Genomic DNA, 25,289 nt, shown 5'->3' with positions numbered 1-25,289 from the left:
GTTTTGTCTTTTTCAAGTCCTCCCCATCTTCTCTCCCTTCTCACAAAAAGGAGGAAAAATGAGAAATTAATCTCACCCTTCCTCCTACTTTAACTTTTTTTCAAACTGCTCTGTCAATCCGTAATCAACCTCTTCTCCAGGTAGGCCCCAGGTAGCCTCTGACATGTTTTAAAAACTCAGTGCCTATAGTCAGGTTCCTAATTCCACACTTTGAGCACCAAAAGCGTGAGCTGGTTTTACAAAATGCTGAGCATGCAGCAGCTCCCAATAAATTTCACACCCCTGCAAAAGTCCTGTTGTCGGGAACTGTTTTCATCCTTTCATTTGCAGGTTGCCTTCATTACTTCCTTCCCTTGGGTCACGAAAAGGCTGTTAGTGACATCTTCCATTTACCAGGTGCAGTAGTATAAACTCAGAGTAACTCCGCTAAACTTCACATTCTTAATGCAGATACTCTGAGTTTGCGCTGCTGCAAATGAGATCAGAATTTGTCCCAGCCACAGGAGCCAGAAGGAGGTCAAATGCTTTACCTACATTACCTCCTCTTCGGCATGCTAATGACGTGCAATTTTCAAATGCTTTTCCCCAGACCCTGCAGTTCCAGGAACAGCACTAAAAGCACTAAAAGGATGCAAGGCAGACTTCACCACCGGAGCAGGTGTACGGCCAGCAAAGCCACCGGCCTGACTGCGGCAAACCTTATTTTTGTGAGTTGAGGCAGCGGGGGAAGATTTGGCGGTATCCAAAAGCTATCAACAAACCCATCCTTGCTGATACCGCAACCCGCCTACTGACCACTGTAATGCCCTTCCCTGTGCCCCCCCCAGAAAAATCAGTGCTGGCCACTCCAGAAGCCACACTAGCCACCAGCACCTTCCTCCACCAGCCAAGGACCGAGCGCGGCGAGAGGTCTGCGACGGCACACGCGCGCTGGAGGGACACACTCGCCTTCTCCTCCCCGGGGCGCAACCGTCGCAGGACGCAGCCCTTGGAGCACCACTGCTGCTCTGCCTTCTGCTTTGCTTAACGTGGGCAAACGCCTCTCCTGATTTTCGGTCCGGCCGTGTCCCGCCATCTGTTCATGGTTTTCCTGAGGTTACCTGCGCAGCTCGAGCGTTTGAACGTGGGCTGAAGCACATGTGGTTTTAAGCTGGATGTTAATTAGAAACATTTAGTGCGTCAAACCTATGATTAATGCACAGAGTTTCAATTGAAACGACCCAGCGTCCCACAGATCCGCTCTCCTTCCCCACTGCAAGACTTTGAGGGGGGAAAGAGCTTTTTTTAAAACAAAACAAGGTCAGAGGCTTGGCCAGTGTAAAGCAGCCTATTTATATTGGAGGCAATGAAGGCTATTTGCTCCGTCTTAAAATCTGGCCTGAAAACTGTAGATTATATTAAAAATAATACGAAAAATATCACAATACTACTCTGCTTTGCTTTCTTATTAACAAACATAGCTGCAAGGTATGATTAAGGGTGCTCATCATTCCCATTGTAATTATGAGGTATTATTTGTAATACCATTTAAAATTTGCCTCTCTAATCCACTGAAGAAAATCCGATTTCAGTTCACTTCATTGTTACTTTTTTGGTGTCAGAATAATACAGAACTGCTTTGTTTTGACCAGTGGAACAGACCCAGTTTTCATGGGGCAAAAAGGATTGCAATGACTGCAAAAAAAGAGCAAGAGACAATGAAGTATTTGGGAATGCACCAGGTTAAATATTAATTTCACAGTTCACTTTTTTTCAAAAAGCAGAGACCGTTTAGCAGATGAAAGCTGCCTCTCACCTCTGCTATTCTGAACTTCCAGGACCTCACCAAAACGCGCAAGAAGTTTCTTCAGGTCAATTTTGGGACAGCTTTGCTTTGGCAGTGAATCGTAGAGCTCCAGATCTCAGAGGTCCAACCCAAATATGTTTTGAATTTTGCCATATATCTGGCTTACTACATTCCTGATGAAGAGTCCCAAGATACTGCTGTCAGTGAACTATGGGGTGTTTCTCAGGAGCGGCATAAACATCCGATAGCACATCCTTTACCCAGGCTCTTCACCTCTTACCGTTGAATGCTTGACAATATTCTGATAGCGTATCTGAAAAAAATAGTGGGTAACCATGAAATGAAAGGCAATCGTATCTACATTTACACAAGGCAACGACTTAAATTCTGGCCGATTCTAATCATAAATTTTCTTAATATTCTTTAAAACTTGTTATTTTGATGTAATTGCCTATGAACATTTGCAATACACTATCAAGTTTTAAAGCTGCTGAATGCTTCTCACCCTCACTTGTTTATACAACTTTGCCAAACTTTAATGATTTGAGATGAGATTTTACAGGTGAACAATCTGCCTCCAGCAATATTTTCTCTTTAATTTATATCTCAAATGACCTGCCCCTTTCTGGGATGAGGATAGAAGCAAAAATAACATTCTTCAGCTAAGTTAAATAGTTCAAGCAACTTTTTCCTTAAAAACCCCTCACTGCCTTTCCCACTTTGGAGCAGGCATTTTATTGGGGGTGTTCCTGCGGCTGTCCTTGAGAGAATGTGGGCAATTTACAAGCTTTTGTAAAGTCAGAGTTTGCACAAGCTCAGAAAAAGCCACATTTGCAAAAACCTCAACCCGTCCGGGGCACGTTGCAGCCTGGAGCACAGAGCGGAGTTGGCCTTTCCCCAGCTCCAGCTCCGGCGACCGCTGCAGAGTGGAGCAGGTCCAGGGGCTGGAGGAGGGTGGACAGGGTCTCCTCTTACAAATCATTCGTTCTTAACTTCCTGTCCTTCAGTACAGCATAAAAAAAAATAAAAATCTTTGTATCCTGCTGAGCAGAAAACACTAGATGAGTTTTTCTGAACAGGTCCTACTCTGAATGGCACCAAGATCAGGTGAAAGCAACGTCACCGTTCGCACACGTGGAGGAATAAACCCGTATCAAACCAATCCTCCTTGCTGGTGCAATGAGAAAACCCGGGGCGTGATCTCCATTCAACTGGAACGAGGACCCGCAGCACGGAGCTTCCCGGCTCGGCGGACAGCAGCACCCAGGCACAGCACGCCCAGGCACAGGTCTGCAAAAGCGATTTGTGATGTCCCCGTTTGGGAGGAAACGTTCGGAGGGGGAATCAATAGCTTCAAGCCAGGCAAGGCCAAGCACTTCCCAAAAGTCAGCCCCACTGCCTGCATCGGGAGTTTGGCACTGAGAAAGTCAGAGCGCCTGGCTCAGAAACACACGGTTCAGCATAGCCAAAAAGAACAGACTGACCCATTAAATCTTCTACAAACAGCGCTGCAAGAGCCTTTATGTTCTCTGAACCTTCGGCAACCTTGAGCGAGCATTCAATTCAGGCTGGTTTCTAGAGGCTGGCAAAACTGTGGGGCCTCTTTTCGGCTTTAAGCTGGCTTGTTTGCTCCAACTGTGCGCACGCTTTAAAGGACTTCTCGTGGTACCAGAGGCTATGGTCACTAAAAATGAGGCAGGGAACAGGAGCTAATGGACTGCAAACAGAAGCTGTTTCTAGGTTGCAAGCAAAGGTACTGAAGTGGTTTTTTCCTTTCTTCCTCTGTCTTCCTTCTGCTTTTTCCTTCCCAATTCTCTCTTTTCTTAACCCAAATCCCTTAATCTCAGAGTTGGTAATTGTAATCACTAGTATGTTGCCACCTGAGCAGCTCAGAAATGTCCATCTTGGGCCAGTCCCTCTCGTGGTGAGGAAGAATAAACATGAAAAGCACATGACCTCCTCCGGAATTTTAATTTAAAACAAATATGGAGTCAAGTGAGGATTAATCACATTTCCATTGAAGGCTGGCTTTTGTTGGGGGTTTCTGAATCCATGATGCTCTTTAATCAAAGGAAGAAAGTGATGATGAGGGGCGGCAGTTGGAAGAGCTGATGGAGATGGGCTGGATTTTCTCCAGCAGACTCTACTGTTCTGACTCACGACCAGAGCTGTGGTTAACGTATCAGAGACACGATTCCCTCCTGCGGCTGCTGGTTTTTGGCAAACAATCCAAGGATCGTAGGGGGTCAGCACAGAAATACGCTGCATGGCAAGTGCCTCTTCCAGGGAGAAACGGCACACGAAGAGGCAGGCTGACCGCACTGCGGGGCAAAAGGCAACAGTGAGAGCGGTGGCTGTGGTGCGTGAAGTTCTTTCCCAGGGCAGAAGAAACCTATTTTACAAACAGCAGAGTGGAGATGGGCCTTGGGGAGAGCTGATGAGCTCATTCATGCTTGCAGTGGGTCAAAACTTTGGAGTCTTTGAGGGAGAAGTTGGGATGGGAACTAGAAAGCAGTGATTGCAATCTAAATTTGTACTCCTCAGGTACACAGGACATTGGCTTTCCAGTCATGAACCCAATTAGAGACTATCATTTTTAATTAACTTCCTTAGCAATTCTTGAAGGACCACAAATTTCTCTATCAAGACAACCCGCTTATTGTACAGGCCGGGATGCTTTCAATATTGCAGATGTTCAGGGCTGGCTCCCTTCGCCTGTCTCCACGGGGGTGGCTCTTAGTCCACCAACCACACCACAGGTGAGAAAAGTTTGACTAGAAATGTCAGACCTGCAGGTGAATCCGGTCCATGATAGCCAACTTTCTTTCAGGTGAGCATATCAAGCCACAAAAGCAGGCATCAACGATATCTCATGGTAGCCAAGACCAGGAGCGGGCTGCCATACATGGCAGCACCCTTGCCTCTCCTGGCAGGAGCTTCTGCACATCTACGGCCAACAGCGGTGGGGGATCTAGCCCTGAGCTATGGCACGCATCAAAGCAAGAAGCAGGCTCGAATACAAACAAACGCTCTAATCTGAAAATCCAAAGCATAAGAAAATCTCTAGCCTGGGATGAGAACATGGTGACCCACTCCAAGTACAAAGTGACCTGTTTTTTCCCCGGTTTCTGATGGTTCTGATCCGCTGAGTCCCCCATGCAGCCGCACTGTGAAATCCATTTGAAACATCAGAGGGAGATTGTGCATCAAACGAAAATGAATTCTTCTACCCAGCCAGCCCCCATATAGGCCAACAAAAGGCCCCCCCTTTCTCTGCTACACCCCCTCCACTGCCCTTTGGCTCGGCAGGTCAAGTACTTCATGGAAATCAAGCACGCATTTGATTCCCTTGAAAATCCAAATTGAGATACTTGAGTTTATTTTATTCTATTTTCTTAAGCCCAAATAGAAAAATGGGTTTATACACATAAATAAAAAAATAATAACCTGTCATTTAAATCCTGTTCAGGCAATTAGCTCAGTGCCTAGCTCTGTGCTAATGCGATCGCCTTTCTTTGTTTGTTCCTATTTATACTGCTCTTTAAAGTTCATTAAAATCACTGCTGCTATCTCACACAGAACAACTGTTCAAAACATCAGTGTCACGCAGTCGGGAAATTTATGCTTTGAAGTTCCCTCCCTTTATTCAATTTTATCAGCCTTTTTTCTCTCCTTTTCTTTTTTTTTTCCCTTTCATTTTCTATTTTTTTTTCTTAATGACTAAACCAGTTTTATGCTCTTCACAGTTATTCCAAAATCTGTTCCTCCTGACACGGAGCTGATACATCATTCCTTGCTCATAACCCTTTTTCTCATTTTCATCATTTCTCTCCCCGCTTGCTTTGGCTCTCTGCTAAGTCCATCACAGCTTTGTTTTTATATCCTCATCGCTATACTTTATAGCCCAGTAAAACCTAGAAAGCTGCTTCAGAAAACACACATGCCAGCCCTTTGATGTTTGCGTTTGTGTGGCAGCTTGCTGGAACGTGTCAGCACTCGTACAGAGACAAAGCCCTGCGAACCGGCCGGCTGCTGGAGGCAGCCCTGCCAGACACGCGGCTGCAGGCAGCGGAGCAAAGGCAGGGACGATAAAAGGGGAACAGGTGAACGCTCTCCTCTCCAACCCCAGTCGAGATAAATCGCACCTTTTCCAAAAGGGCTCATCCCTGTCCCCCACACCAGGGTGAACTGCTGCTGCTTTTCCGGTGTTAAAAGCTCCATGGGACAGAAGAGGCGTCTCCCCCAAGGGATCACTGTGAAAATGCTGCTTGCCTTTGCTCTGAGCTCGCTGCTCCCCTGCACACTGCCAAAAAGCAAAAGGCAACATCTACGGATGGGGACCATCGCAACATCTACGGATGGGGACCATCACTCAGCGACGAAGGACAGTTAGTGCAGATCCTTCGCAATGGCAGAGTCAGGCCCTGGAGCAGGTGGAGGATGCTTGGAAAAATAATGGGGATTTGGCTGTGAGCTGGCTGGAGAAGGAAGAGAGGCCAGCTTCACCTTCCTGCACCCCAAGAACTGTGTTTGACAGCTCCACGGCGTAACACCTTTCTTGTCCAGGAGGCAATGTCCTGCCCCTCTCCACCACGTCTGCGGGGAGCCATGGGACAGTATCTCCAATGGCACCTACAGATTGTCTCCACTGTGGCCAAGGACGACGCATCCAGCTGCCACAAATCCATCCTAACAAGACTAAGGGAGCCCAGCCCAATTACAAACCTTGCCCCAGCTTGGAGCAGGGTCCCCCGGTGCCAGACCTGGGACAGAGAGGTGCTGCCCCAAATGCTCTGGTGTCTGAGCAGTCAACTCAGAGGGTGCAAGGAGGAACAGCACTGCAGGGGAGTGATTGATCTAGGGTCCAAAGAGAGACCAATTTCAATGAACATTAAAAAAAAAAGTTATTTTCCGACTGGTGCTGTATCTGGCAGGTAACACCGCCTCTCCTGGGTATCTGCACAAAGCCCAGCTTGCAGAGGATTGGGAGGAGAAATGTGGATTCATGCTGGATGTGTCCATCAATAAAGTCCAGATCACTGACTATCATCTGCTTTGACCAGCAGCCTGCTGTCTTCTGCTGGTCTTCAACAGATTTCTGATCAGACATGAAGGCTTATAAAGACCAAATTACCTGTATGATTATTCAGAAACAGATTCGCAGATCATTTTAGTTGCATATACTCAAATTTCACTTTTTGAATAAAACAGTTAAAAATACTGTTCAAGCCAAATACAGGTTACATCCGTGCACAACTTTGTACCTACGCCCTTTAGAAAGTGATACTTCCCTCCTACCCAGAAGAACTGGAGAAACTTATATGCTGAGAATGAGCAGAAGACCTCTGCAGGGAGCCAGAATTGTTTTTCAGCCTGCAGTAATTAACAAGTGCTGTAGACCATCACTTAATATGATACAAAGAGCACTGCCAAATCTCAGGATTATATCTGGAGCTTTACTCTCAAGTCCCCTGCGTCTGAAAACATGTGATTTTAAGAAAATCTCAGCTTTAATTTTTCTAAATGCTCTTCTAAATTTTATGGCTGCAGAGGAAAGTTCGAAAACATGAATAGTAAAGGCTATCAAAAGCAGAACAAAGAGTTCAGTATTAATATTTTGGGGGTGGTTTTTAACTTTTTCTTCTAAGCTGTCTCTTGAGTTCAGGGCCTGATTCATGGTATTTTGCCCACAAGCAGCTGGTGGTGCCCAATCCATCATAACAAATAACGGACACTATGAGCCATCCCTCAGCAGTTTTACAAACAGTTCTGACTCCCAGACAAGAAGGGTCAGTTGATGGCCGGGACACGTTATCACCGATGTGCTAGCACCTTGCGCAGAGGAGACACCACCCCATCTCTTAGAGGACTTTTGAAAGAGGAAAACATTTTTTTTCTCCCCTAAAACATGAGTGATACTAGCTGTGAGGTTATCTCATTTGGCTTAGCCAAACGCAACAGAGTTAAATGGTTCCTAGTTACCAGTTTCAGTCCGCAGCTCTTTCAGCTCATCCACCACAAATCAACTGAGAATTTGAAGGGCAAACCTCACTTTCTGGTGAGCCAAGGAAACCCTGCCCAGTGCCTGCACAGGCAGACATGTAACAGCGACGCCACGCTCAGCTCTCCCCACGGATCGCCGTCGTCTTACTCTTCTGATGACAGCTCGGGAGGAGAGAAATCTAATTTCTCAGCATCAGATTTACGGCTGAAGCGGGCCTATCTGACAAGGGAAGGCATTGTGCTTATTGGAGCTGATCAAGAACCTGAGAGCAATTTCAATGGAAAAAAGGTCTGCCTTAAGAGACAGATATTGAAAGCAAACTCACAAATTGCTTAGGGTTTCAGATAAGCAAAATGCAAGAAGGATTTGATTTTCAGCTGCTTCTCCTTTCTTCTTCCTGCAAACTCATACTGGTCTCAACAGGAATGCGGTGCCTAAACAGCCCCTGAGCACCCTCGAGGCTCCTCCCGGACCTCTGTGCCCCTCATTTTCACACAATGGGGAAAGTTGACAACAACCATCCAAGGTTTGATCTAACTCGCACGCCCTCTGGGGAATGGTGAGCATCTCCAATACAATACTTAGTACAAACTCGATGCCATCTATTCCACCACTACTACAACACACGGCCGGAGGAAGAAGGCAGGAGGTAGTGAACCCCATCTCCAGGAGCCCCCGTGGGCCAGCGCAGTTGACAGCACCCACCTTACCAGGATCAGAGGCCAAGGGCACTCATGAAACCCTGCACCATGTGGTGTGTTAAGTTCAGAGCTTACCCCCAGTGCAGCGCACCAAGGGTTAACATCAGAGTGCAATAAATGCACTATCGATTTAGTCCGGATTTTACAAGGCTAATTTGTCTGCCTTTTCGACATGTTCTCCACCAGGGTCTTGAACATGAGGCTGAAGTAGGGGGTGGATGGAGAACAAGCGTGTGAGCAGGGTTTTATGGGGCAAAGTGAAGGGCCATGAGCAGGCACCACCTCCCTAATAACTCTGGAGAGAAATTCTGGGTTGAAATGCCTAAACCAGGCTTGACCTGCACTGGAATGGAAAGGTTTCTGCTCTGGTTATTGTCATCCAGGGTTTGGGTCCTAAATGTTTACCTCTCTGGTTGGAAGCCCGAGGTTCAGACTTCCCAACAGTGCAGGTGCTGATGGACAGACGGAGAATTTCCAGACGACGCTGGAATTCCGGCCGCAGTGCAGCCCTCCTCTGATTTACTGAGCTGTGCATCAGGCAGGGACAGATCCCATCCCTCCCTCTGCCTGCGGCGTTACCCCTCGCTAGCCTCCGATAACACATCGCATCTTGCCCAGAGGCACTGCCCTCCAAACACAAAGACAAAACCCAAACTGCCATCAGAGGTCTCCAGTTGCAAAAGCTGATCCCAGTTCCCTGCCTCCTCCTACGCTCCACTCACCGCTGCAGGCTGAGGTCTTTCCTGTGCTAGCTCCACGCCAGTCCTGGCAGGGCTCAGCAACCGCAACACAAGGTGTCCCTTGGTGGACATTCACAGGCTCTCCCACGTCCTTCAAACTCTTCTGAAGGACTCCCTCGGCAGCATTGCTCTCATACAAGCCCATGCTCCAGGACACGCAGGGTTGCACCCAGTAGCAACACTCTACAAACCAGAATTTTGGGGCTGACCCATCCCACAGGTTAGACCCGGGCAGGCCACCAGCTCAGGAGCCTTTGGTGGGGAGCCCGCACGTGAGCTGTGCAGTGGAAAATGAGTAACTGGAGCTAAAACTGCAAAATCATCTCTGAGAATAATCACGCACTGAGCTCCTACCATGCTCTCTCTAAAGCCAAAGCAGGCAGCAATCCAGATGGAGGCACACGGGAAAGGCGCAGGAACGAGCGCACGAGGCCCCTCACTTGCACAGACAGGACATAAAACAGAAACATGGAATTTATTCCACTCTATACCGGGCTGGACTGGAGCTTCTCCTCCCTCCACTCAGTGGATTAGCAGCCACTAACAATGCCTCTCACAGCAAGTCTCAGGTTTGTTTCCAAAAAATTTATTCTGTTTGTAATTTCTCATACCTGTTAATCTCTCCCGGACGTCCTCAGCTGCTCCAGAGCAAGGGTCAGGCTGAGCCACGCGCCGCAAGGCTCGCCGAATCTTTTTTTCACCTTGCTGCTTGCCTGTCATCCCCGCTGCTGCTCACGGAGGCAACGAAAAGACAACGGATGGGATTTGGATGCTCAGCTCCAGTGCTTCTTTCTGTGGGAAGGAAAACCAGTGGGAATTTTAAGAGCATGTCGAATGCAAGCTCAGTTGGTAAGTCAGCGCCAGCTTGTTCAGAGGAGTCGTGTGTGGCTACAAGCCCTGCCTCAGGCGTTTCCGAGGGCCCCAACTGCTTGTCTTTGCAGCTTGAAAGACCTTTCAAAGTCACTTTTGCAATCTCATGCATGCTTCCAGCATCCATACGCTGCTTCTTCCCAGCATAAAACTCCAGTGACCCTATTAAACAACACAACCAGCAAGGTAGCACTCTGAAGCAACCCTACAAAAACTAACCATTCCTTTCACTCCAGCAACCACTGGCCACCTTCTTGGAAGAAGGCAGGCTACGGACACAAGGGAGGGGGTCACACAGCAGTTGCTGCAAAGAGAGGCACTCCTGTTTCCAGGACAGACAGGTTTCCTACCCACATAAATAAACCCCGTGGCCGTGTCTTTTTGGTCGTGCTGCTAACAGTTTCCTCAGCTCCTGAGCCCCCTTTCAGTAGATGCAGAACCTTTTCCAGATGAAGCTTGTCCCACCTCGTACTTCAGGCCCGGACCCGAAGTGCCAGAACTGATGAAGCTACACATCTGTGTGGTTTCCGACCACAAAAACCCGTGCTCTGACGCAGAGCATGGATCTAGACTTTTTATGGCAGTCTGCAGTGTAAGAGCCTCCAAATGCTACTCATAAAAGGAACACAAAAAACTGCTTTTCAACATGTTTCTCCTATTTTTTCCCCCATTCCCTTTTTACACTCCAAAGGGTGAATGACTTCAGCTCTGGTGAAAAAAATGGAGAGGACACCAGGAATTATTTACTTATTGCTGCCCTTCTTTCATCGTTTTTTCCTCCCTTTAGGACTTGTCCCTGGCTGGTTTCCCAAGCAAGAAGAGAGAGCCGACGGTTCATCCATCTCTATTTAAATTACTTTTGTACTGCACTGAATAATTGTGCCTCCTTTTTTACTCCGGGGCTAAAGGTGACTGACTTAAAGGTGATTATCTTTTGTTAATAGCCTGCATTACTGAGTACGATCTCAGAATTACCTTTGTAATCCTTCTCCACACTTTAATGTTGCTATTATTATTAATATTGCTCTTTAAAACATACTTTTCTCCTATCACGTGGAGGCAACGATTGCTGCTTCTCACAGGGATGGTGAGATATTCGCAAGCAGGAAGAATCCGGTGCATCACACCGCTTTTTTCCTTAAAGGTGGTGAGGGTTTGAGTCCAGCCGTGAACGACAGGCATTTGATTAAATCGATAGAGGATGGCTGCAGCCAGGCTTCCACAGCCAAGATGGACATCACAGATTTAGGAGCATATTTAACCATTTTGTAGGATTTAGGCAATATACTTTATCTTTTAAATAAACCCATTTCCACCCTGCTGTCCCGCTGCAAGCCCTGGGGCTCAGTGGCCACTTGCACTGGTAGCCTTTCTTTCCCCAGCTCCGGACTGGGATGCCATCCCAAACCCAGTGGATGCAAGCCCAACTTCAGAGGCAGCATCAGTGACTTCAGACTTTCTTTTCATCCTTCTCAGGATTTCGAGGAGCTCATTGACTCTGCTTCGGGAAGGTCTTTAACCGAGTCAGCTCACACCGCGCTCCTGAAATACTCCATCAGGAAATCCCAGCACACCATAAATAATCGGTATTAGGCTTATATTTTTTCATGGCCCAGATTTTCTGCAGTTTCTGCTCTAACAAATCACGTTTGTCAAGCTTTCCTCACATTGTCTGCTGAACACTGAGCACCAGCATTGTTTGACGGGTGTTTGCCAAACACTCAAAGCACGGGCTCTGGAAGGACTCTGTGCCCGGCACTGCTGCCGTTGCTTGAATATAGGGTATTTCCCACATACTTTCACACTATGTGTTACTTCCAATATCTTCTATCTCTTTTTTCTTATCTTCCTCCTGTATTTGTATTACTGTTTGCCACCTCCAAGACAGAGGAAACTAGATGAAGGCTTGTGCAGAAGTGTATAATTTGGTTCAAGCCAGGCTAACATTTCCTATCATCATCAGCGTTGCACTCAGGTATGTCATGTGCAAATTTACCAGTGTGTTGCAGGCAAAAGGTAAATGTCTTACTATTAAAGATTGAATGCTATGAACTTTTAATGCTAGTTATTATTATTAAACAGACATCTGGAGGTTGAGAAAAGAAATACCTTTCCTATACTGAACTTTAAGCTGTGAGGTGCATAAACAAATGATGTATGTATTTCACATAAAATGCATATTAGAATGTCGTTATTAAGCTCAAAACATTTTATCAGGCATTCAAAGGTAAGGAAATAGCCGTACCACTTCATCAGTTAATCCCATAGTATTTTTTCTGCCACATTTGGTGCCAGCTGCTGCCTATGTGACCCTAAAAGTTTAACACGGCCTCAGAGCCCGTTCTCTGCTCACCAGCCACCAGCTCCCACATGCTCACCTCTTTTGCTAGAATCCCTGCTAAATCACCTTGGTACACAAGGTGAGCCAGATCTGCTTTGTCAAAGACATCAAAATAGCATGTTCAGTAGAAATTTGAGGCCACATATTCACATTCACATCAGATGTAGTGCATACAACTGGAATATGATGGCAAAGAGAACTGAGCCAGCAACCATCACCCACCAAACCTCACAGCAAGTTCCTCAGACCAAGTTTCCGTCCAGACCAGTCTAGTTCAACAGAGCTCTCCTGCAGAGACAGCGGCTCTCCATGGACAGGCACCAGGTGACAAAATGCAGGACAGCCAGGAGGGATGGACAGTATCTCCCTGCCCTCTGGGCACGCAGGCTGCAATGCCCTCCAGAGGAGGACGGCTCTGATCCAGACCCACCCTCCAACACAACCAGAAACCCGCTGCTTTGTCCAGGTCAGGCTGGGAGATGAGATTGTGTGAGGCCACCAAAGTCGCCTGGAAATTTAGTTTCACTCTCTGGTCTGACCTGGATCTGGGTTGGAAGCTAAACTCACATGCGAGAAATACCAGAGGCCGGATCCAGGACGCAAACGTCCCACACGGGTGTGCGGTCTGGTTCGGCCATCTCCCCTTCAGCTTTTCTTGCGGTGCACAAGACGCCAGCCAGAGTTTCTGCCAAAAAAAGGCCTCGTAAGCAGTTCTAATGGGAAAGGAGCCGAGAGCAGCAGGGAAAGACCCCTCCAGCCTGCACAGAGCAAATGTGGCAGCACTTTGCAACACAAAATCACACAATTTCTGGAGAGCCGCACATGTCCCCAGCCCACCGCGGCTCTCCAGGGAAGAAAAAGCCACACTTCAGGCTGGAAGCACCTTCTCATGCCTGATGAGTTATGCAGTTATTTAACAACTCATCGTCTGTCATTACTTACAGCTTTACACATAACCAGAACTTCCTACCTGGCTGCACACACCACGGCCACCAGCACACAAACGCCCATGGCTGACGGCCTGATTTCCATGCAGAAATTCCACCCTGGGACCAAATACAAAATATTTAAGGTTAATCATTGTACTTGTCGGATGATTACATCCACTCAGCATTTGGTCTCTCATCTTGGCATGCCCGTTTAGATTCAAATCATCCGGGCTTGCCCTGCCCGTAGCACCTTATCATTCAGCAGAGGCTAGGCTCAGGTGGATAAAGTGCTGGTATATATCTCAGGCCTGAAAATAACCTTTCACATACCTTCTGCTGCAAAACGTGCATTTTTGTGGCAGCAATCAGTCCTGAGCACTATCCAGGATGGTTGTTTAGCTGGCCCAAAACAGCGAGCCAGGAGACAGAGCCTGTAACACAAAACCACATTTCTCAAATTGGGTTTCAAGTAGAGTTAAGCAAGTCAAGGGAAATGGTCTGAGCAGCAAAAGGGAAGAAAAAGATAAGAGAAAAAAAAAATGTAGAAATGTCTGTTTGAGAAAACAGTACTTGGCTTCTGAGAATATAAACCTTACTAGTCAGAAGAGTCCTTGCCCAAAGCAGAAATTTTCCAATGTTCCCATAAAAATGAAAGCCATAAAAAAAAAAAAGGATTTTCAATTCCAAAACATACACATTTTCAACTGAAAATCTTTCAAATGTAAATAGTTTTGTTCACCCATGATGTTCTGGCTTTGAGTTACCGATAAAACATGGATGCTTTTAGAAAACAGCAGATACATTCCACAGAAATTTGTATTTCATTAACATTCTTTTTTTCTTTTTTTTTTTTTTTTTAAATCAAAGAAAAGTTTTGGCAGCCAAGTTACCACAGGCTTAGTTGTGGTTAGGACTTTTGAGTGTGCCCAGGACTGACCTAACTTTGCCTCTGAATGACATCTGTCCTCTGGCTTCAAGAAGACATTGCCCTGCACCAGAGCTGAGACAGGGGTTTTAGAACCCACAAAAAACCCTAGCAGTCCCAAGTTTGATTCCCTAATATATTACTAGTAACAGGAAATCAAGAAGTTCACTAATTCAGTTCAGCATCTACATTTTGATAACTTATCTAAAGCTGCAAGATCTGGAAAACAAGACTGAAAATCCCCCAAAGCCAAGCCCTCAAGAAATATTCCGCACGTCTTTCTCTGAAGCATGGAGAAAACCCACAAGAATAGCCTTTCCTCAAGGAATTTTGAAACCTCAGCTCCTAGTTGGATTGGAGAAGGGCAGAGGCGAGCGGAAATGAAAATCATCTGGGGAAACGTTCACAAGGCTGCCTAAGACCTTGTAGAAGCCTCTGTCTGGATTTGGATAAAAGACGGAGACAAGGGCAGCTTCAGGGAACCAGGGAGATTAGAAGCAAAGAGGCTGTTCATATTTTAGAAGGTAACTTCAGCAATCTTGAACTTCAAAATGGCTGAGAAAGGGGAAGTTACACCAGACACTGTCCCACCAGCAGCTGTGATGGTCTGAACTGGAAAAAGCTCTAATAGTACCTGAATTTAGAGGTGGATGAAGTATGAGGCCCAGCTCTAGTCTTCAGTCTCATATCTGGTCTTCAGCCCTCAGCACCATGAGCATGTTCTCACCCACCTACTTTCAAACTGAACAACTGAGCAAAATTCACTCTCAACAGGCAAAAAAGGAGATTTGAATCTCCTCCCTTTTAAAAAAGGCCTCTCGAATGACTGCATGTGTGCATGCAAATCGTATGTAAAGGTGGCCTGACTTACCTAACCACCCCTTTCCCCAGCAGCAGGAAGCTGGTTGCCCAATGTCCGCGTGGTGTTTCTGGGGGCTCTGGCAGCTCCTCTCTATGCCACTGATGGGTACCACACCACTCCCCCAAGGTTCCAGGGCCTCGCGTTGGCTTACCAACAGCCTGCTGGCTGAAGAGAACGTGAACTATGGGCCAAACGTACAGCAAATGGTTTGATTTACAGAGTTGAGCGGTGGTAAAAGTGCCTGTGCAGGTGGGGAGGAAGCAGTCTGAAAGGGAGGGGTTTCCTTCCTCAGCTCTTTCCATCTGGCAAAAGGCTGTGGAAGTCACTCCACGCCAGGCGGAGCGGGCTGGAAGTACCCCATGTCACCGGGAACAGCCGTGGCTTTGTACAGCTTGGCGTGTTTTTCTCCACAGCTGAACCGTGAGCTCACAAGAGGAACCTCACCAGCGTCAGCTCCGTCACGTGCTCACGGGCAGTCAATGGCACAAACAGCTCTGGATCCTGCCACATACCGCAAAATACACATCCCCATTGCGGGAAGGACAGAACCAGCATCATCGCTCATATCTCCCAACAATGACGGGAGGCAACACCTTGCCCTCAGAAAGGCTGATAGATCATCAGCTCCCATGGAATGCCGCCAGTTTACATTGGGGCAGATCTAACTTTGCTCCTGCACGAGCCAGAGTAGAAAAATATTAAAGTCTTGTTCATAAATCACTGTCAGTCTGTGATGAGGGTTGTCCGAGCTACGACGAGATGAATTGCTCAAGTCCCCCTCCATTCCCCTCCCTGCCCGCTCCAGAAGTTAGAGGATCTGGAAACCATAATCCAACAAACGTGGCTTTTCTTTTCCTTTAACCTGATGGGATTTCAGATGGATCAGCTGCAAAAACACTTCAAACCCATACACAACCTTTCAGAAAATCAGGAAAGGGCTGTGGGGCTCCCCAGGCAAACAAGTGCCTAATTATGCAGGCAAAGATGTCATGCAATGCTATCAGCAACTAACTCTTCTGTAGCAGATGCCCCTCACAAATCACTCCTGCTGCTTATTTTTGTATTTTTCTTTGTCTAATCACCATGTGCAGCCTAAAACAGATCAGCATGTGAAAACCTCACTGCTCTGGAGCAGCGCTGAGAAAGACTCTCCACATCGGGGCAGAATGGAGAAAACACTGGAAAGCGCATCAATAGCAAAATCACCCCGCTACAATTATTATTTGGCTTTAATTTACTTAAAATACATCTTAAGATTCTAAAAACACATCTGGTTGGTGCAATAAGAAGGGAAGGACTAAGATTTCACCAGTGTATAACACCACAGCTCCTTTTACTGCTGTCCAGAAGACAGGCAATACGCACAGAATTACATCTGGGACTGCCTTAAAACAATCGGGAAGAGACTCAAAAACAGGACAGATGATGTCTCTCACTACCTGCATATACAGCGCGAAGCACAACGGGCCTCTCCTCCTGCTTGGAAACGTTACACAGGTGATGCCACAGCAGAATTTATTACCAACACTACTCAAGCTTCCCCATTCTCAGATGCCACTGCTTTCTCTAAGCTTTCAGCCTTTCCCGAGACAGGAGGTGGCAGCAGGTCAGTGTGGTTCAGCGCGTTCCTTGCTATTGACCTCCTCATCCCTCGCAAACACAAAAACTCACCTCCTCCCACCTCCACGCTTACCGGAGCCCCCGCCAGCCTCACGCTCTGCAATCCGAGCCCTTTCTGCAGCCGTCAGCTCAGCCTTTACTGCTCTCAGTAGGAACCAGATAGGCTCCATTAATCATCTTTTCTCCAAGTCTCCAGCTTTCCGCTCAGCCTCCCGCCCAGCGCTCGAGCATCCTGTCCTCCACGCCGCTCCTGGGCTGCGTCCAGCCCGGCCTCGCGCTCACATCCTGACTTCCTTGCACCACGTACATCTGACACCATTTACTAAGCCGTAACACGCTGGGCTGCACCGTATCTCTTTTCCTATTCAGATACAATTCTAGGAACGATCTGGATGAGATCATATATAGAGGAAATGACACTCCTTGCCTGTACCGAGGACCAAATGGCAGCGTCACACGGTGAAGTGCCACAGCCGTTGGATATGGTTGCGTTCTTAGCCGTTCCCTCCCTTCCAGTTCAAAGCAATGGGGGCAGGGGGTGGTTCTCGGTGACTTTTGCAATACAACGTCTGCTAGACTGCAGGTAGAAACATCTTCTCATGAAACCAAAGGTTTGGAAAGCCCAGGAACAGACTGGTGCGATTGGTTGGAACACTCGTATCAGGCATCCTTCGCTGTCCTCCTGGCAAACAGAGGAGGCAGCAACAACTTCTCTCTGTTTGGGAATGAGACTTCAGCTCCTCCAAGGCCCCAGGTTTGTGAACGGTGCTTCGCTGCTCCCCTGAATTTGCCACGGCCACGCAAAACCGCGGCAGGCAGGCGGACAAATCGCCAAACCCAGCAGAAAATGTGATCCTCTCCAGGGGAAGTTTCAACTTTTCAGCCAGAAAGTGCAAACTGTGACCCAGAGTGCTTTGAACTTAATGAGGCATGTTATTTTTAGCTTTTATAGATGAAAATGTCATTAAAAGCAAACATATTTCGGGGGGGGGGGGGGGGGGGGGGAAGCTACATTCCCTGCAGTTAGGACTCTTTTGAAGGCCACCTCTACTTTCAACACAAGATGACGGGTTATAATAATAATAATAAATACATCGGGCACCTTTTTCCTTTCCATACAGGGCACTGCAGTGTTGCTTCCAAACAGATAACAATATAATTTCCTCCCATTTAAAACCCCATTTGTTACTACCACGTAACTGAGAACCTGGCCTTCTCCTGCCAGAACGGCCATCTGAAGTCTGGCTGAAGAGGCAGCACATGGAAACCTAACACAAGGCAGATGGCTCTATACCCAGTCAGGCACAATAATAATCAGTCAAAATCCATACTCATAAATTGAACTAAACGGAAAGCTCTGTATGGGCAAGGAAGTTAGTTCAGTTTGGGGTTAGTTTTATTTGTCCTAAGGGCTACTGGCACTAGAGGGGAAGTAGGAGGGTAACTCGAAATCAATCTTGTTGGAAAGCTTTCATCCCAGTGAAAACATCCACGAGCAAAGTAGTTTGCAGAGAACGTTCATCTGGTGCCTGGGTTTGAATTACAAGAGCACAGAGTAAGGCTCTGACTCTGTCTCTGGGCATTCAGGCACTCTGCACCAGAAGCACTTGCAATTCAAAGATGCGGTTTTTCAGTGCCAGTAGAAATCAGGCTTCGTTTAATACAGGACCTAAAGCTGGATTTAGGAACCATTCTGAGAATCACGTTGTGAACATTTTTGCTCAAATTCTCATTCATCTGATAACCTGCCACCACTCTTCAAAGTAGTATCTGCAAAGTAGCAATTTAATGACTTTATCTACGTGGCTCTTGCCACCTCCTCGCTCTCCCCAGCCCCTCGCACTGGTAACTGTGGCTCCTCAGAACTCACAACATGAGGAATGCGGAAGTTTCTCCAGGAAAAACACATCCATCTCCCAGGTCAGGAAATCTGACTCAGTTGTAACATTAACAAAGCCTTTCTTGGACAGATGTGAAGAAGAGGGACATAACCAACATTCTTCCCTAGGTCTAATCTGCTGCTGCACTGGTGCCAATCCCAGAATCCATTCGAGCAGCATCATTACCGTGTCTCCAAAGAGGTGTAGCTGGAGGAGGGTGGGAAGCTCTAACTCTGCTTTACAAACCCTTCACTACAGAGGCAAACGCCCATGCCGGAACTCTACACTTCCAAAAGCTTCCAGATATTGCTTCCCCTCATCCCTCACATCAACTGAGGTCACAGGGGCATTATTCAGGGTTTGATTTACTGAAGGATTAAAAACGTCACTGGGAAGCGTTTAAACCAAGCACACATTGCAGTCGCAGATGTTTACAGGGAGGACTCCATGATCCCCTTTGCTGAAGAGCAATCTGTAACCACGTCTGTGCTATCGCCATGCCAGCTGGAGGACACAGCAAGAGCCACAGCATAGGTGGGAAAAGAGCAAAGGACTTGGATAAGAGCGCATCCAGGGTATGGCAGCATCCTCTACCTGTGTGTGGGGCAGTGAGGACCATCCTGCAGAAAGGAGGTGCCGCTGGGACCCTTGGCCACCAGTCAACCAGGAACAGGATTTTCAGTTCCTGCAATCTCCAGGACCCAAACAGGATAAAAAAATGGGAGGACTGGCGGGAGCAGCAATTCCAAAATTACGTATTAAATACAGCATCCATACCTAAATGTGCTTAGGGAGCATGGAAGACCCCAGGATGGTTTTGGCTTTCTTCTGAAAAAGACATGCAACGAAGTCTTGCTCAATGGTAGCTCAGGAAAATATAATTTCTGACATGGGTGGGCTCCAAACCAGAGCTTTAACACTACTGACTTTAATCTCTGCCTCTCTGGAGTAAGTCTTGATGGATTTATTATAAGCACAGGTTAGACTCCCAAATGGTGCCAACCAGCTTTTCATGGAGGCCAGCAGAGCTCTGCCAATCTACACTAAGTCTCTATTTACAAGGATTTTTGATAGGTAGAATTCAGAGATTTTGAGAGGTCCGGATCACAAAAGGTAGCACTAAATGAGGAGGGTGAAAAAGGGAGCGATGGGCAGACAGATTTCAAGAGACCATTCATAAGCCTTTGCTTTAGGAGAACACGGGCCACGGCCAGAACAACACACACACATATGGCCCCGCTGCCTAATTACAGGAAACCAGAGTGTGAAGTGATACGTACTTTATCACTGTCATAAGGAGATGAAAATGCAGTGAATGCTTCAAGAGACAAACCCCCCCGATGTTAAGAAGGAAATTGCCCTCAACTTCTACCCACTTTGGAGCAGGCTCAAAAAAAAAAAAAAAAAAAAAAAGGTCCATTTTTTAAAAGTACTGAGGTAGGGAGATAACAGGTTGTCAGTTCAAGCAGCTTTGTGTCTGTAGGTAAGGTGGGTAGCTGTGAAAAATCCCTTCCCTCCCCAGTATGTTACCAGTTCAGCCAGTAAAGAGTCCCAGAGCACCCAGCCATGTCCCTGCTGTAACTCACGTCCTTTACAAACCACGGCGTCCACCGCAGCGAAGGCAGCACCAGCTCTGCTCTTGGGCAGCCTTTTTGTCCGTGCAAATATGACGTGAGAACCTTCAGCCCGTAACTACCCTGCTAAATAGCCTGTAATAGGTAAAAACAGTCCAACACACTTTCCAGTCAGCTTTCAGTGCAGATTAACTCGCAAATTCTGTCTCTGAGCATCCCAGCACGTCCCAAGCTTTACTCCAGGGAGAAGTGAGATCAGCGTTTGCTCCATGTGTTTTTCCAGGAAGGTTGGGGGGGGGGGGGGGTATTTGAAGGGTGGCATTCTTTTTAAAAAGGGGTCAGCAATAGGTCAACAATACAAGAAAGTAGGTCATGTCATCTTAATTTGGAAATCATGAATTTGGGACTGTCCCCATCCTGGTAACACAGCAAGGATCTTTGTTCGAAGCGTTAGGCAAAAGCCAGCACCGTTAGCCAAAATAACTTTTCAAGCAAACTCTCATTGAATAAATCTTTTACGCTGAAGGAAACATTTTTCAGTACTCTGTTTTTTAACACCATTAACTTTAACTGTCAAGCCTGACAAGTATGGAAAACTGTTTTCTTTAAAAAGTTAACATAAAAAACATTTTCCACTAAAAGGAGTTTTGCTCACTACACATTAACTCTCCATTTTGCCATTTAACTCTAATTGCTATTTTTCTCCATTCCAAATCTTTTTTCCCTTCCAAGATCTGGACTTTAAAGACCCTGAGTAGACAGACGTTAATGTTTGTTTATAGAAGTTCAGTAACATGGATGTATTGTAATGAACTAATTATATTTAAGAGAGGGATCTGGGAATAACCATGACCCGTTAATCACGTTCGTTCACATGCTCCTGTTCTTTTTCCCTACTGTTTCCATGTGGCTAGGTGAATTCTTGAAAATATTCAGGAGTCTAAAACCATTTGGGGAATTTCAGAGTCACATCACAACATGAATTAACAGCCACGTGGGGTGGAAAGGCAAAAGGAGTGCTGGTCCGTTAGGACATCAGCTTACCACTGGTGAGATGGTTCATCCCTCCTGACTTTACCTTCTGAACATCACATCTAGTCTCAGGTGTCTTCTCAGTCAGTGAAAAGCATCAGTTCCTCCTGGTGACAGTGTGGGTTGACAGGGGACAAATCTGCGCTGCACAGACCGACATGAAGTGCCCGGGCGAGTGCGCCGTGGGAGCCCCTGCTGCTCCCAGCACACTGCAGCAATGGGCTAGATTACAAAAGGATAAAGCCTGAAGTGATTTAAGACATGTAACTTGATTTTAAAATGTGCACACTAGTGGGATTTGTGTTGATTTACCTCCCTACGTTTCTAAACTGAGTTAAGTGGCTGCACAAGTGGTCCGGAGATGTCCCCTAAAAGGGGCTCCCAGGAGATGCAGCGATGAGAGGAGCCTGTCGAGCCACTTGTCTGCGTGGATGCGCTTCTCGTCTCCGAGCAGGTGAAGCAATCAATATGAAGCTAAAGTGAATTAATCTGTATCTGGAACGCTTCAATAAATAACAAGGTTTTCAGAAAATTCAGTCCCCGGTTCATTGGTTCTTCCGGAAATCCTCATCTAAGCTGGTAAGAAGCAAATAAAACTCCCAATTCATTTCTAGATCAGCCTGTTTTTGTGAAACCACCTCTTGTGTAACAAAGACAGGCAGCTGAGCTGGTAGCATGCATAGTGTCAGGGGTTGTTGGATTAATGGACGACAAAACCAGATGAGGCCACTGTGATTTTCACTTCTGACCCCCTGGATAACCCAAGCCATAAGACTTCTCAGAACTGATTCCTTCTAAAACCAGAGCAGATATTTTAGGAAAAGAAAAACACGTAAAAATTTCCAATGAAACAGAAAGCTTCATGTTTCTCGGTGTGCTGTTGTAAGTGGTTAATTGCTCTCACTGCCGAAAAAGTGTTTTATGTCTACTCCGAGTTCGTCTACCTTCAGTATCTCTCTACTGGTTTGTATTACATGCTTGTTTGCTGGACTGAAGTCAGCCTTTTTATTGTATTTACGTTTCTCTCCACCAGAGCATTCAAGTCTCCCTGTCACCTTCCTCTTTTTTAGATGATGCAAACTGTGTCCTTCAGTCTCCAGTGGGTAGATGTGCTCTCCGATCATTTAACAATTCTTAAAATCTTTTCCTCAGTTCTCTCCAATTGTTGATAACAACATCTTCCTTAAACTACCAACTGGAAACTGCAGAAGGAGCACCTTCCTCCTTGTCTCAAATAGTCCTCTTTCTCTTTTTATACACCCAAAGATGACGTTTCCCTTCTTTGGCAGTTGTCTGATGGTCCCAGCAGCTTCACACACGTTTTTCGGAGTCATCAGTTCCCAGGATACGGCCTCAGTGCTACGTGGGTCCTATTAAAACACATTGCTTGTTTTCATCCAGGTTACCAATGGGATCTAAATCATTCTGCACTGGTGATCTGCCTTTTATTTCAGTTATCTCTTCTTCAGATTTTGACCTCAGCTCAAAGATAGATCTCTGATAACTCCAGGAGTCCATTAGAAGCATGTCTATTCACTGATGAATTCCCATTTAAAACTGGAGACTATAGCAGTTTCTTACCCATTTCCGAGGTGCCTAATTGGTTTCCTCTCATTCCAGTCTTGCATAAGAAGTTATTCATGGCCAAGGCAATACTTTCACAGGGCCACGGGGTGATTCAGGCTGGAAGGAGCCTCGGGAGGTCACCTCATCCAACCTGCTCCTCAAAGCAGCCATGAGATCGGATCAGGATCCTCAGGCCTTTCCAGAAGTTTATCACATCAGTACTATTACATTTATCAACACAACTTGTAATCTTCCTAGGGAAAAAAAAAAAAAAGAAAAAGGAAAATCTAATTAGACAAGAACCATATTCTATAAGCCCCTGTTGATTGACACTACTTACATTAATCCCTTTAATTCTTTACTAATTACATGCCCTATCAGCAATTCCATTATTTAGTCTAGGATTAATGTCAGGCAGAAAAATCTGTAGTTATGTGAGCCACCTTGTTTATCCCTTAAAAAATAATGGCACAAAACTAAATTTCTTCCACATAGCTGTACCTTGCTGGTATTTATTATCTCTGATTAAGAGCTGCTATACAATATTCTTTCAATATAAAAGGTGGTTTATTGTTAAAGGACACGATCACACAATCTCCCTTTTCCCCGTAAGAAACAGAACTATTTATTGAACTCTTCAAAATTCTGTACATTACTAACAATGCTATCATTTTCATGTAGCAGTGATCTATTGTAAACATAATTATATCACTCAGGAAAGAGAGCTGCATTTCTATGGGGATTTCATTGTGAAAGCCATATGTTGGAGCCTTGTGCTGCAAATACTAAAAATGTGCTCCGAATTCCTAAAATTATGCTTGAAAATATCCAGACACAAAAACAATCGTATCTAACATAGAAGAAATTCTATATTAGGCCTCATTTTTACAGATCAAGGGGAACTGATGACAGAATGTAAAAATATAGTAGCAGCTTAGGTACAAGAGAATGATTTGATTACATTTGTTATGTGCAAATAGAATAAAGTCCAAACGAGTAATGTATCTACTTGATGATTTAAAATGCCAGCTTAACAAAGCTGAAAATAATTACAAAGCAAAACAATTGGGAGAAAGAATTTGAACAGGAATCTGTGAATGATAATTGGGAACTGTTCAAGCCCATTTTACTGCCTACACAGAGGAACCACAATCCCACGGAAAAGAAAGAAGGCTGTGCTGGCTAAAAACTGCTCTGGCTTGGAGGGCAAGTGAAAGCCAAATCATAAAGTAATAAATCAATGGGAAATTCTTCCCCATAGAAGACAAGAAACATTAATGGTAACGAATATAAGTCAGCAACAAGGAATCCCACAAAATTGATCAGGATGTCATGCACGGACTGAAGGAAAATAAAGATACTAGGGACAAAAGGGGAAATGAAGGTTTTGTCTTCAGTGTGCAGAAGGTCCAAATTCAGATCGGTCAGCAGCAAACACCCTCAACGGGCAACGCAAGTGAAACCTTCTGCTGGCATGTTCAGTTCTGCTGTTGCTGGATCAGGTAGCCCCAGCACTGCCCTCCCATGCTGGAGTCATCCCTGTCTGTGACACAGCTGTTATCTCAAAACACAAAAGGAGTGGCAAGTTGCTCCAAATGGGGTTGAAGACCACGTGTTTCCTCAGCTGGCCACCCTCCTGGGTTGTAGTGGCACGGAGAAGGCGACAGGCTGGCAGGAACAGGACCACAAGCAGAGGCAGAACTGAAGGAGGAATGAGCCATCACAGGATGCTCTTCCAGACAGGCCACTTGGGGTGGCTGCGGCACGCATTGGGTGCCTCTGTATTGTTACCAGAAGGACACTGCGGTAGGGTTTTGCCCAACCAAAGACTGCTAGGCATCTTCTGGAGTTAAAAAAAGACCATCGCTGTCTTCAGATCTTTCCAGCTAACCTTTGAGCTGTGTTTGCACAAGTTATGGATAACAACACACAAGTATGTTTGTCCATCCAACCCATCTCCAGAAAAACAAAGGACCAAGAAGGAGCTCAGTGGAGCTAGTCCAAGGCTTCAGAACAACAGCATACAGAGCCGGCGGAGCCATTCCCCAAACAATCATTCCAGGCAGCATTCACATGCTGCCTGCTGTGAAGTGTATGCTCCAAAGCCTCTCCAGCCACATCTGCCAAAATACCAACCACCACCTACCCAAATACCAAAGAACACAACGACGATGAGATCCCTATACTGAGTACACTGGGTGGCAGGGAAGCAGCAAAGATGTCTTTGAGAGCAATAGCAGTTACAAATGCCAGCAGTCAGTAGACAGTCCTGGAGAGACCCAGAATGTCCAAAGGTCCAGCACAAAACACTGAAGTCCATATCTGCATTCAGTTTCTCCCAGCATCACATGTGGAGTCTGAGCCGGTTCCCAGTTAGTGAGGTCAGGAGGAAACTTTTTGGGGGAGGTTGTCTGCTCTGAGGTCTCTTCTGCCTTGCTCACAGCAGAGAAGACAATGGC

General features: G+C 46.2%; 2 long non-coding RNA genes across 2 annotated transcripts; both read right to left on the bottom strand.

The window, feature by feature from the left end:
- Positions 1-859: 859 nt before the first annotated feature.
- Positions 860-13,591, bottom strand: LOC142604400 (uncharacterized). Its single transcript, XR_012838263.1, has 5 exons — positions 13,413-13,591; positions 13,010-13,127; positions 9,843-10,023; positions 1,796-2,099; positions 860-1,150 (listed from the first exon to the last, which is right to left on the bottom strand). It is a non-coding gene; the product is annotated as an uncharacterized LOC142604400 (long non-coding RNA).
- A 110-nt stretch (positions 13,592-13,701) lies between these two features.
- On the bottom strand, positions 13,702-20,376 carry LOC142604416 (uncharacterized). Its single transcript, XR_012838273.1, has 3 exons — positions 20,245-20,376; positions 15,671-15,831; positions 13,702-13,802 (listed from the first exon to the last, which is right to left on the bottom strand). It is a non-coding gene; the product is annotated as an uncharacterized LOC142604416 (long non-coding RNA).
- Between the last annotated feature and the right edge of the window lie 4,913 nt (positions 20,377-25,289).

The sequence above is a fragment of the Balearica regulorum genome, chromosome 18 (assembly GCF_011004875.1).
Source record: "Balearica regulorum gibbericeps isolate bBalReg1 chromosome 18, bBalReg1.pri, whole genome shotgun sequence".
Taxonomy (NCBI): Eukaryota; Metazoa; Chordata; class Aves; order Gruiformes; family Gruidae; genus Balearica; species Balearica regulorum.
This window is presented reverse-complemented; position numbering and strand designations above follow the sequence as displayed.